At 39.6% G+C, this 10,412-nt stretch overlaps 1 protein-coding gene across 2 annotated transcripts in view; it reads left to right on the top strand.

Annotated features, from left to right (window-relative positions):
- The first annotated feature begins 8,516 nt into the window (after window positions 1–8,516).
- Window positions 8,517–10,412, top strand: part of CLCN3 (Cl-/H+ antiporter 3) — a 97,010-nt gene continuing 95,114 nt past the window's right edge. Inside the window, exon 1 of one of the 2 annotated variants that reach the window (XM_025921474.2) lies at window positions 8,517–9,049. The gene's annotated coding sequence lies outside the window, so the exon portion shown is untranslated. The remainder of the gene's footprint in view (window positions 9,050–10,412) is intronic. The other variant, XM_086703877.1, reaches the window with a different exon arrangement.

Genomic DNA, 10,412 nt, shown 5'->3' with positions numbered 1-10,412 from the left:
GCTTGTCTACTACGTAAGCTACATTCCAGGTTGTATCTGTTGGACATGTGATGTATGTAGCCTGGTGGAAAGTTTACAGATTTTGCCAGAGACCACAGAGGTCAAAGATTCGGATCAGTGCTTCAAAGAAATAGCCTTCCTTCTCTCTCATACTCTAATACATCAACACCCAAGACCCCTGTGAGTTTTCCCAATCTGTGGTTTAGCCAGGCTTATAAGAAATACTAAAAGGAAGAAAAGACAAAACAAGACAAGACTATTACTGGCAAGGAAATTGAAAGTTTTTGGCTTCTTTGCCAGAAGATGGCACTGCAAGTCATCCAAGCTGGCAAATTGGAGAGACTCTGCTTTGGTTTATCTCCTCTTCAATCTCCATCCATTCAAAAGACTTGTTTTCCTCATTTTCTCATTTCTAGGCTAACCTCCTTTGGCCCCTCCCACCCTCAGTTAGCAGGAATTTTGGTGTCTGAATGCACAATAACGACAGTTCTACCCACGTACCTTTATACAGCAAAGCAGCATAGAATGTTGCCAATTGCTAATCTAAGTAAATTCTCTTTTGCTGCATTCATGAAGAATGGCTAGTCGGATACCTCCTTAGATAACTCTTCAGGCTCTTATCATAAACTGTTGGAATATAAACTGCTACCGTCTTTGTAGAAGCCGTGCTAGCAATATGCATATCCTTTTGACTTATTTTGTTAAGTGTGTAAAATAACACCATACAACATGCCCCCCCCCCACCACCACCCCCCCCACCCCCCCCCCCCCCCCGCCCAGAATGGTAGAATTGCTGGCAGAAAGAAATGGTTTACACAACCTCCACTCGCTGATAAGCTCTACAATTTGTTTCTCTGTATCTGCCAGGGTAGCAGTTCTAGATCTGCTTTGAATAGATAAACTCTTACCACTGTGAGTAATTATGTTTTCCCCTTTCCTGAGGGCTTAAAGATTTTATTGGCTGCTTACTGAGGAGGGAATAAAGCTAATTTGAGTATTGGTAGAGTTTTTGTTACTAATGCATCAACTCAGTTTTAATCAAAAGAAAATATGATTTCCAGTACAAGAAACTGATTTTACTCACATAACTTATTCTATACCTCCTAATATTTCCTATGTACTGAGGGCTTCTTATTAATTTTTGTTTGGGTTTTTTTTTCCAGTTTTATTAAGATATAAGTGACATACAGTACTATATAAATTTAAGGTGTACAGTCTAAACATTTAACTTATATATTATAAACTGATTATCCTTAATAGTTATTAGTTTAGCTGATACTCATTATCTCATATAAAGAAGAAAGAGAAAAAGTTGTTTTTCTCTTGTGAGAACTTTTATGGAAAAAGTAAAAAAATAACAAGAACTTCTAAGATTTATTCTTTTACCAACTTTCAAATATACTATATAGCACTGTTATTATAGACATCATGTTGTACATTACATCCTCAGTACTTAATTATAACTGTAAGTTTGTAGCTTTTGACACCTTATCAAATCCCCCCCCCCCCAACACACACACTCCACCCTACTAAGGGCTTTTAAAAATGGATACTAAGACCTGTAGTCAAAAGATAAATTAAACAACCTATAGTAGGCAGAATAAAGGCCACCCAGTGATTTCCCTGCCCCCCAATCCCTGGAATCTGTGAATATATTAGGTTACATGGCAAGGGGGAATTAAAGGTGCAGATGGAATTAAAATTACTAATCAGCTGACCTTAAAATAGGGAGATGAGCCTGGATTATCCAGGTGGACCCAATGTAATCACAAGAGTCCTTAAAAGTGAAAGAGGAAGGCAAGAGAGTCAGAATCAGAAGGAAATGTTACTTTAGAGGAAGTTCAGAATGAGAACTTCTCTTTAGAGGAAGAACAGAATGAGAAAGATTCAAACCACTGCTGCTGGATTTGAACATGGAGGAGGGGGCAATTCAAGTGGTCTCTAGAAGCTGCAAAAGGCACAGAAATGGATTCTCCCCTAGAGCTTCTAGAAGTAAACACAACACTGCTACCATCTTAATTTTAGCCGGTGAGATTTGTATTGGACTTCTAAGCTACAGAACTCTAAGATAATAAACCTGTGTTGTTTCAAGACACTAAATTTCTGGGAATCTGTTGTAATAGCATACTAATACAAACTCATATTCTTTTAAGGTTCCAGGAGCAGAGTAGATCAGGCTGACTGGTAAATTCTTTTTATTGCATATGAAAAGCCCACAGCTTCATAAAGTATCTGGTAAGAACTCCAACCAGACAGAATCCCTTCTGGAACACTTGCTGAGAAGGAATAAAATCAAGCTGGAAGTATTCACATTAGAACACATAAAGAAAATGTTCAAGGGATCTGGTTATAGCCCTTACCATGTAAAACACCCAAGTCTGTTGAAGAGGAGGTTTAACACCACTAGATTCTTCTAACACAAATACTAGAGGAATTACAGAAAAGGTTCTTCCCTGGATAGAATCTGTTGTTCTATCACAAAATATCACATAGCATATTGTTTAGATAGATCGCGCATGTCTAATGTAGTGCTTCTAACTTAATGCTGCTTATTAACTGGGAATAATTATGAATATGGATACTGAGGCCCAAACTTGGAATAATTAAAACAATTTCTGAGAGTGGATTCCAAGCAAGAGTATTTTTTTGAAGCTCCCTAGGTGGCTCTGATGCAGAGTGAAGGTTGAAAACTACTGACAAGCTGGTTGTGTGTCAGAAATGGATTTTAAAATAAACATGTTCTTGCAAAAAAGTAAGGTAGTGTGTAGTATAAACAATATTACAGAAAACCAAATGTGCAAATAGACTCATTGTTGCCCACTTACAGAGATCCTTGGGATAATCCCCCATGTAGAAACTAATACACTACCATAAAAGGATTTAGGATTTATTTATAAAAGGATCATAGAAAGCAGATATGATTGATTAATAGCCTCTGACTATTCTCTACTATTCTCAGAGTCTATGTGCTTCTTCCCAAAATTAGGCTACATATCTGCATTCACAGAAGAAAACGTCTAATGTCTGTAAATCTCTTGTAAGACTTGTCCAACAGTGTTCCAAGTTACATAAAAGTGTTCTTGGATATTATCACAGTGCCATGAATTTGACCTTGATAAAAGAAATGAAAGAGTCATGAGAAGTTTGACTGTATTGTGAGCACTCCCACTACCACCATGGGCACAATACAAACTGTGTAGCCCAGAATTGTATTATTTGAGAATATTCAATTCTGCCCTGGTAAAAAAAAAAAAGAAATGGTATAAGAAATAACACTCACGTGTTAAGCAGATAAGTTACTAACCTGTGTTATATGGTGGACAGGTAAAGTTAACAGGACATATACTTTTGAACATAGGTAGAAAAGTCTGGAAAGACCACGAGATGCCTAATATTAATGAGGCACTAAACATATGAGAGGCATCTAATCATTAAGCACTAATATACTCATGACGTACTCAATATACATGAAACACTCAACATTCACAGGTCTCAATTCTGTCGCCCTGTGTGACATTCACACTGTGTCCCACATGACCTGCTCCAAAAGTGCAAAACCTGTACCTGCTCACCGGGTTAACTGGCAAGCTACAGAGGTGCTCAGGTACTCTTGCCCCTGCAGCTCTTTAAAATATCCAGAGTGTCATTGGCTTAGGCACCTTCCATCTCTGAACCCTTGCTCAAATATCAACTCTGGTCCTAATTACCTAACCATGAACAGAAAGGTTAATATGCCAAAAAGAGAGACAAGACATATTAGCATTGCATAACCACATGTTTCAAATCATGTGTCTTTCCTCTCGACTTGTACCTTATCTGAAGTGTGTTAATTTTTCCCTCTTGCTTCTCATGGTATGTTAGCCTTTGTGACCCCTGAGATAGCTTATCTGGTAGTATATTTGGGGGGTATCATTGTATGAATGTAATTTCCCACACAACACCAAGCAGGTACTATCTGGATATTACTTGGAATTGTATGTTATAAAGAATTTCAAAAGAGTGCAACTCTTTTGCCTAATATCCTATAATTTTTAACTCTGCACTCAAAAAAATTCCAGACTTTGCTGGCAACAAGGGAAGAATCCTTAATTTTGGTAGGTCCTAAGATATGTCCTTAGAAGAATTTTTAATCTTTTAAATTTTCCAAATAAACCAGATTAACAATTTTTGGAATATTTATTTTAGTAGAGTTTACTTTAATTGGAGGAAGCTAAATTTCTTGATCCTACAAAGTCACTCGAGTGGCCCACTGATTACTACATATGCTGGGTGACTAGACCTCACTGTTCCAGGATTAGATAGCAAGAACTTTTGGAATTTTTTGCCTGTTTCTTTAAGTGGTATAGTCTGAAATTCAGACTCGTGGAAATATGTGTAATCTTTTAGCTATAACTTCATGTAAGACCTAGAGACAAGGGAAGGGCAAAGGGGGGTTTGAAAAAAAGTTACACTGAGAGAAATGTGATTTGTGGGTTGATGCCCGCACTGAATCAGGAAGTCAATGTAAATAGTGATTTGAGTCTGTGAGGTTGTCAGCTGGTACAAACAGATATATGAGCCAAAAAATCTGGTGCTTAAGCCTATTAAGGCATAAAACCCTTTTGGGTGAGGGTTATACAAAGAGGATTTCCTTTTCTCAAAACAACAACAAAAAAATCAAACACAAGCAAAACAAACAAAAACCCCAAGCCAACTAGTGTATCAGGGAAGGAAGGAGCACTCTTTTACCACTTTTGGGTAGGTGGCTGTGCATTTGAGAATAGTGACTCCTATCTCTCTTTTTTGTTTTTGAACTGGAATGCCTACAACTGTTATCTTATGCCCATCCCACCACGGTATTTTGGGAGTGTTGGGAGTGGATAACTTGCCTCTTTAGTTTCACAGGTCCACAGATGAAGAATTAATAGATTATAGGCAGGAACATCATCTTCATTTGATTTGGAAGAAATTTTAGACTTTTAGCTGATGATATTTAGATTAAGAGGAAGTTTTGAACTTCAAGTTGATGCTGTGTTGGGATGAGCCCTTTCAGAACCTTGGAAAAGGGTGAATGTATTCTATTTTATCTATAAATCATCAGGGGCTAGAGGGCAGACTGTGGGAGGTAAATTCTGAGATGGCCCCAAGATTCCCATGCCCTGAAGTACATGCAAAAATATCATTGCCTCTCCTTCACTGTGGGCCAGACTGTGAATATAGGGATTTCACTTCCATTATAAGGTTATTAATCAATTGACTGTGAATTAATAAGAAAATGAGATTATGATGGATGGGCTTGACTTAATTAAGTGACCCCTAAAAAAGAAGTGAGAGAAATTCTCCTGCTGGTTTCGAAGAGGTAAACTACTATGTGGTGAGAAGGTCATGGAGTTAGGACTTGAGGATGGTCTCTAGGAGCAGAGAGCAATTCTGGTCAATAGTGAGTAAGAAAACAGAGACGTGTTGCAATAAAACAGGGACCTCGGTCCTATAACCAGAAATGTACTGTCACAGGACCCTGATTAAAACCCTTTTCTGTTATATACAACTATCAAAAAGGTGTTGAAACTAGAATATTGGTGATATAATGCTATTAGAGTGCTATGTACCTTGAAGATACAAAATATATATCTAAGTCAGATATTCATTACTCTCTTGTACTGGAGGGCCCAAGAAGCATACAGTCAAAAGCTCTGGTATACAATTTACAGTTTAATAAAAATTTGGTAGGGAAGCAAAGAAGGTTCTCTAGCATATCCCACTTTTTTATATATGTATAATATCTTTGTATATGCCTAGAAAGGTCCTGGAAAGTTCCCCAAGACACTTAATTGTATGTTTTTTGTGGACAGTGACACTAAGATTGGTCAGGTTGTACAGGACACCAACTTTCAATTTGTATTTTCTGTATTCTTTCAAAATATTTTAACTCATTGTATTAGCTTCCTAAGGCTGCTGTAACAAAGCAACACAAACTGAGGAGCTTAAAAAAAAAACCCAGCAATTTATTTTCTCAGTTCTGGAGTCTAGAAGTCTGAAAATTAGGGTGTCGATAAGGTTATGCTCTCTTTAAGGGCTCCAGGGAAGAATCCCTTCCTTGTTTCTTCCAGTTTCTGGTAGTCCCAATTGTTCTTTAGCTTTTAACAGCGTAACTCCAGTCTCTGCCTCCCTCTTCACAGAGTCATCTTCCTGTCTTTGTGTCTCTTCTCTTATAAGGTCACAAATAATACTGAATTAGCCCATCCTGATGACCTTACCTTGATCACATTTGTAAAGAACGTATTTCCAAATGAAGATATATTTAAGGGGGAGGGGAGGAATCTTTTGAGAGGACATGGTCAGCCTATAATAGCCATGGCTCGCTCTTAATTGAAAACAACTAATGTGCGACATGCTACAAGACAACGTCCTTCGTCTCTTTAAAACATCAATATAATGAAAAATTGAGGGAGGAGCTCTTAGAGATTAAAAGAGATTTAAGAAACAACTGAAATGCAATGCTTGAAACTTGATAGGATACTGGTTTGAAAAAAAAACTGCAGAAGAATTTTTTGCTTAACAATTGGCAAAATTTAAATATGGACTGGTTATTAGATATCAGGCACTTGTTGCTAATTTTCCTAGTTGTGATAATGGTATTGTTCTTGTGTTGGGGAAGTTGTTATTCTTAGGAGATGCATTTTTTTTAAACTTGTTTAATGTTTGTTTATTTTTGAGACAGAGAGAGAGATAGAGGGAGAGGAAGGGGGGAGGGGCAGAGAGGGAGACACAGAATCCTAAACAGTCTCCAGGCTCTGAGGTGTCAGCACAGAGCCCAACAAGGGGCTCGAACTCAGGAGCTGCAGATCATGACCTGAGTTTAACCCAATGCCTTAACTGACTGAACCACCCAGGCGCCCCGCAATTGCACGTTGAAGTATCTAAGGGTAAAGTATAATGTCTGCATCCTAATTTTCACATGCTTCAGGGAAAAAAAAAATCCAAATATAAATGAAGCAACTATAGCAGAATTTTTGAATGTGACTGATCCTGTCATGCCCATGATTAAAAGCCTTCAACTATTGTTAAGTTGAATTTTTTCTTCACAAACGTTAAGTTTTTAGTATTTATCAAAGATGTTAAATGAACAACCATTGCGTATGAATGTGCAATGTACTATTCTATTAAGTTTTCTGGATGTTTGGACACTTTCTTATTTATTTTTGAGAGAGAGATAACGTGAGCAGGGGAGGGGCAGTGAGAGAGGGAGACAGAGGATTTGAAGTGGGATTGGCGCTGACAGCAGAGAGCCAGATGGGGGGACTCAAACTCACCAATCCTGAGATCTTGACCTGAGCTTAAGTCAGACACTTAACCAACTGAGCCACCCAGGCGCCCCTGGACATTTTCCGAACACCTTGGAGAAAAAAACTACTTACAAACAAAACTTTACAACCGTCCCTGATTATCTAAGGTAAGGCATAAACTCTTTGGCGTAACTGCTGACTTCTGCATCATCGTCTCAAGTCATCTCTCCATTTTACATCTCGCATACTATATTCAACGCCAGCATAACATAGAACTTCCAATTTCTTCCTCCCTTACGTGAAATTTCTACCAGATACTGTTTGTTTTCCCCACCCCAACTCCCGTCCCTCAACTTTTTTTTTTTTTCAAAATCCAGGTATCAACTCTTCTGTAAAGATTTCTTTCCACATTACTCTCTCAGAAGGGTGCTCCTTTTCCTGAGCATTCTTTATTGCACCGGAATATAAACCCCTTGAGCCCAGGTGTCAGGTTTACTGAATTTTGGCTGGTACACGTTACTTTAATAAACACTTACCAAACTAAAATACATTCAATTCGACCGTGTAGAAATTGAAATCGGATTACCCATTTTCTCCAAAATACTTTATTTCCAAGCATTATTTTTGAAACTGCGTAACGGCTAAATTCGGGTTATCAGTTTTCTCTGCATGTTTATCAGGCATATAACCCTCCCCCCCCGCCCCGTCCCTCCACCACGACATATAAGGCGAGGTAAGGCCGCTGCTTTCCCTGCTTCCGACCTAGTAACACAGGCAACATTTGGTGCTTAAGGCCATTTCTCTCGGAAGTAGAGCTCGCGGACGGCTCCTTCTGCCTTTCGCTTTTGGCGCCGAAGCTTGCCGGGATTTCACGCGCTGCTCCGGGTCTTCTGCCGGCGTGGAATTGGGAGCTTCCGAGGATGCTGGGTACAGCGCGCGCCTGCGGCCTTCTGAGAATGCTTCCCCCAAGGCGGCCACCTCCTGTCCTTTCGCGAGGTCAGCAGAGGGGCAAATAGCAAAGCGTGAGTGACGTGAGCTAGTCGCCAGGGAAGGGTTTCACACCCAGCGCGGCCCCTCAGGGCTGGCTAGCTCGCTTTGCTCCTCCTCCTGCCGCCCCAGCTCCGGCCCGCCCACCGTTTCCACATTGCCCAATGGGTGCCGACGCGCCTCCAACCGCGGCCGGTGGAGGAGGTATTCGGCGGCCGGACGCTGAGCGGCCGTTCACGTCAACGCGGTGACGTCACGCGTAGACGCACCTGTCGGGCTCCTGACTCCTGCTGTTTCCTTTCCCCTTCCGTGGCTTGGGGCCGGTGTGGTCCGGAACCCCAGCCCCTTTTTACAGTGCCAGTTCGCCTGCGGCCGGGGAGTTGGGCTACGTAATGAGGCAGGAGGGTGTGGTGGGCTGAAAGGCATTCTACTTCATTTGCGAGTGGGAACATGGATTCAGTTTTAGTCTTTTAAGAGGGAAGTGAGGTTGGAGATTTTTATTTTTAATTTTAGGTGGAAGCAATTGACTTTAGGGCCCTCCAAAGGAAGCGGATTTAACTTAATGCTACTCCCGTGTTTGGAGAGGACAAAAAAAAGGTCCTACCTGGCAAAATTTCCGTAACCTCTTCGGTAGAAAACCCAAGGTATCTTTTAAATCGCAATAGTTTTCGTTGTGTGTGAAGCTTTCTTCAGGTGGAGCTCCCAGGGTAGCTAGGTTTTTAGGTTTGAAACAGATGCAGAATCCAAAGGCAGCGCAAAAAACAGCCACCGATTTTGCTATGCCTCTGAGCTGCAAGGTGAGTTGCATTGTATGAGTGAAGATTTGTTAGCTGTTATGTTCACGGATTTTGGGTCAACTGTGATGCCAGGGCTCTCATCTTGGTTTATCTTATAACAGAACCCTACGTGATGTTAAACCTTCCCTGATTAGGTATATTCCCTCGGACATTCTGTAAGATTTCGCCGGTTTCCTTTGGGAACCGTCGAAGGACCTTTGAATAGACTGGAAGTAGGTTCCAGGAAAAGATTAATATTGAACTCAGAGATTGGGTTTTGCTTGCTCTAAAATTGCCCAAATTTAAAGTTAATACTCAGTTTTTCTATCTTTGGTCTAAATTTATGTGTATATCAAGACATAGTTTGTGTGTATATATAACATTTGTGTTTTGATATGAAACTTGGATCAGAAACTACCTTAGAATCTCAATTTTGCATATAATATACACTTTATTTGTATAGCACGTTAAACTAGAGCACATAGAAAATTACCTATACATTGTGCTTACGTTTAAGATTTCTGAGATTTCTGTTTCTTTTGGATTAAAAAAAAAAAGCCCTTGTTTATGAGAATTGAATCACCCTTTTCTTTTTTTGGTAATTCAAAACTTCAGTTCTGCAGACTATACTATAAACTTTTTTGAGCCATGCGATTTAGTTATTGCAGCATCATTGTGGCTTTTGTCATTGATTGTTGAATCTTTTCAGAAATGCTTTGCTTTTCATCTCTAAACAGTTTAATTTACAAGATTCTTTTCTTGAGGTCGGTATGAAAATAATCTAACTGATGTCAGTCAATTTTACATGCCTTTGTGAGTCACTAGAAAATACTGTGTAGCTCGAGAGTACACATAGGAGTTAAAATGCTAGTGTATGTATTGTTGATTTTCATCTTAAAAGGTGCTGCTGATGACTGTTGTTATATAGTATGACTTAAAAACCAGGTGTGTGACCTACAGATATTTGGCAGACCGAGTATGTTTTAATGACCTCTGGTTGATAGGAGCAGTCACTGTTGGCAGAATCCATGGCATCCCCCTCCCACACCCTACTTCCCATACTCTTCAAAGACTGATTGTTTGCTTGGAAAATGGGTCAAATTATTTTAAGAGGTCAATAGAAATGTATAATACTTACATCTTGGAAATTGTGTTTTAAGCATGTGATTTCATCATACAAAGTTCATTACAAATGAAAAAATCCAACTTGGTAATGGGTATATACAGTTCAGGGAAACAGAATTGCTGAGGTTATGGTTTTATATTAATAAATTGGCTATTTTCCAGGTCATGTTGGTGATAGGCTTTCAATTTCCTGTCGTGTGACATGTTGGTAATCATTTTCAGACCACTCAGGAAGCCAGATTTGATCTCTGTGGTGGGT

Source organism: Puma concolor, chromosome B1, assembly GCF_028749965.1.
Source record: "Puma concolor isolate L17-30 chromosome B1, mPumCon1.1.hap2, whole genome shotgun sequence".
Lineage (NCBI taxonomy): Eukaryota > Metazoa > Chordata > Mammalia > Carnivora > Felidae > Puma > Puma concolor.
This window is presented reverse-complemented; position numbering and strand designations above follow the sequence as displayed.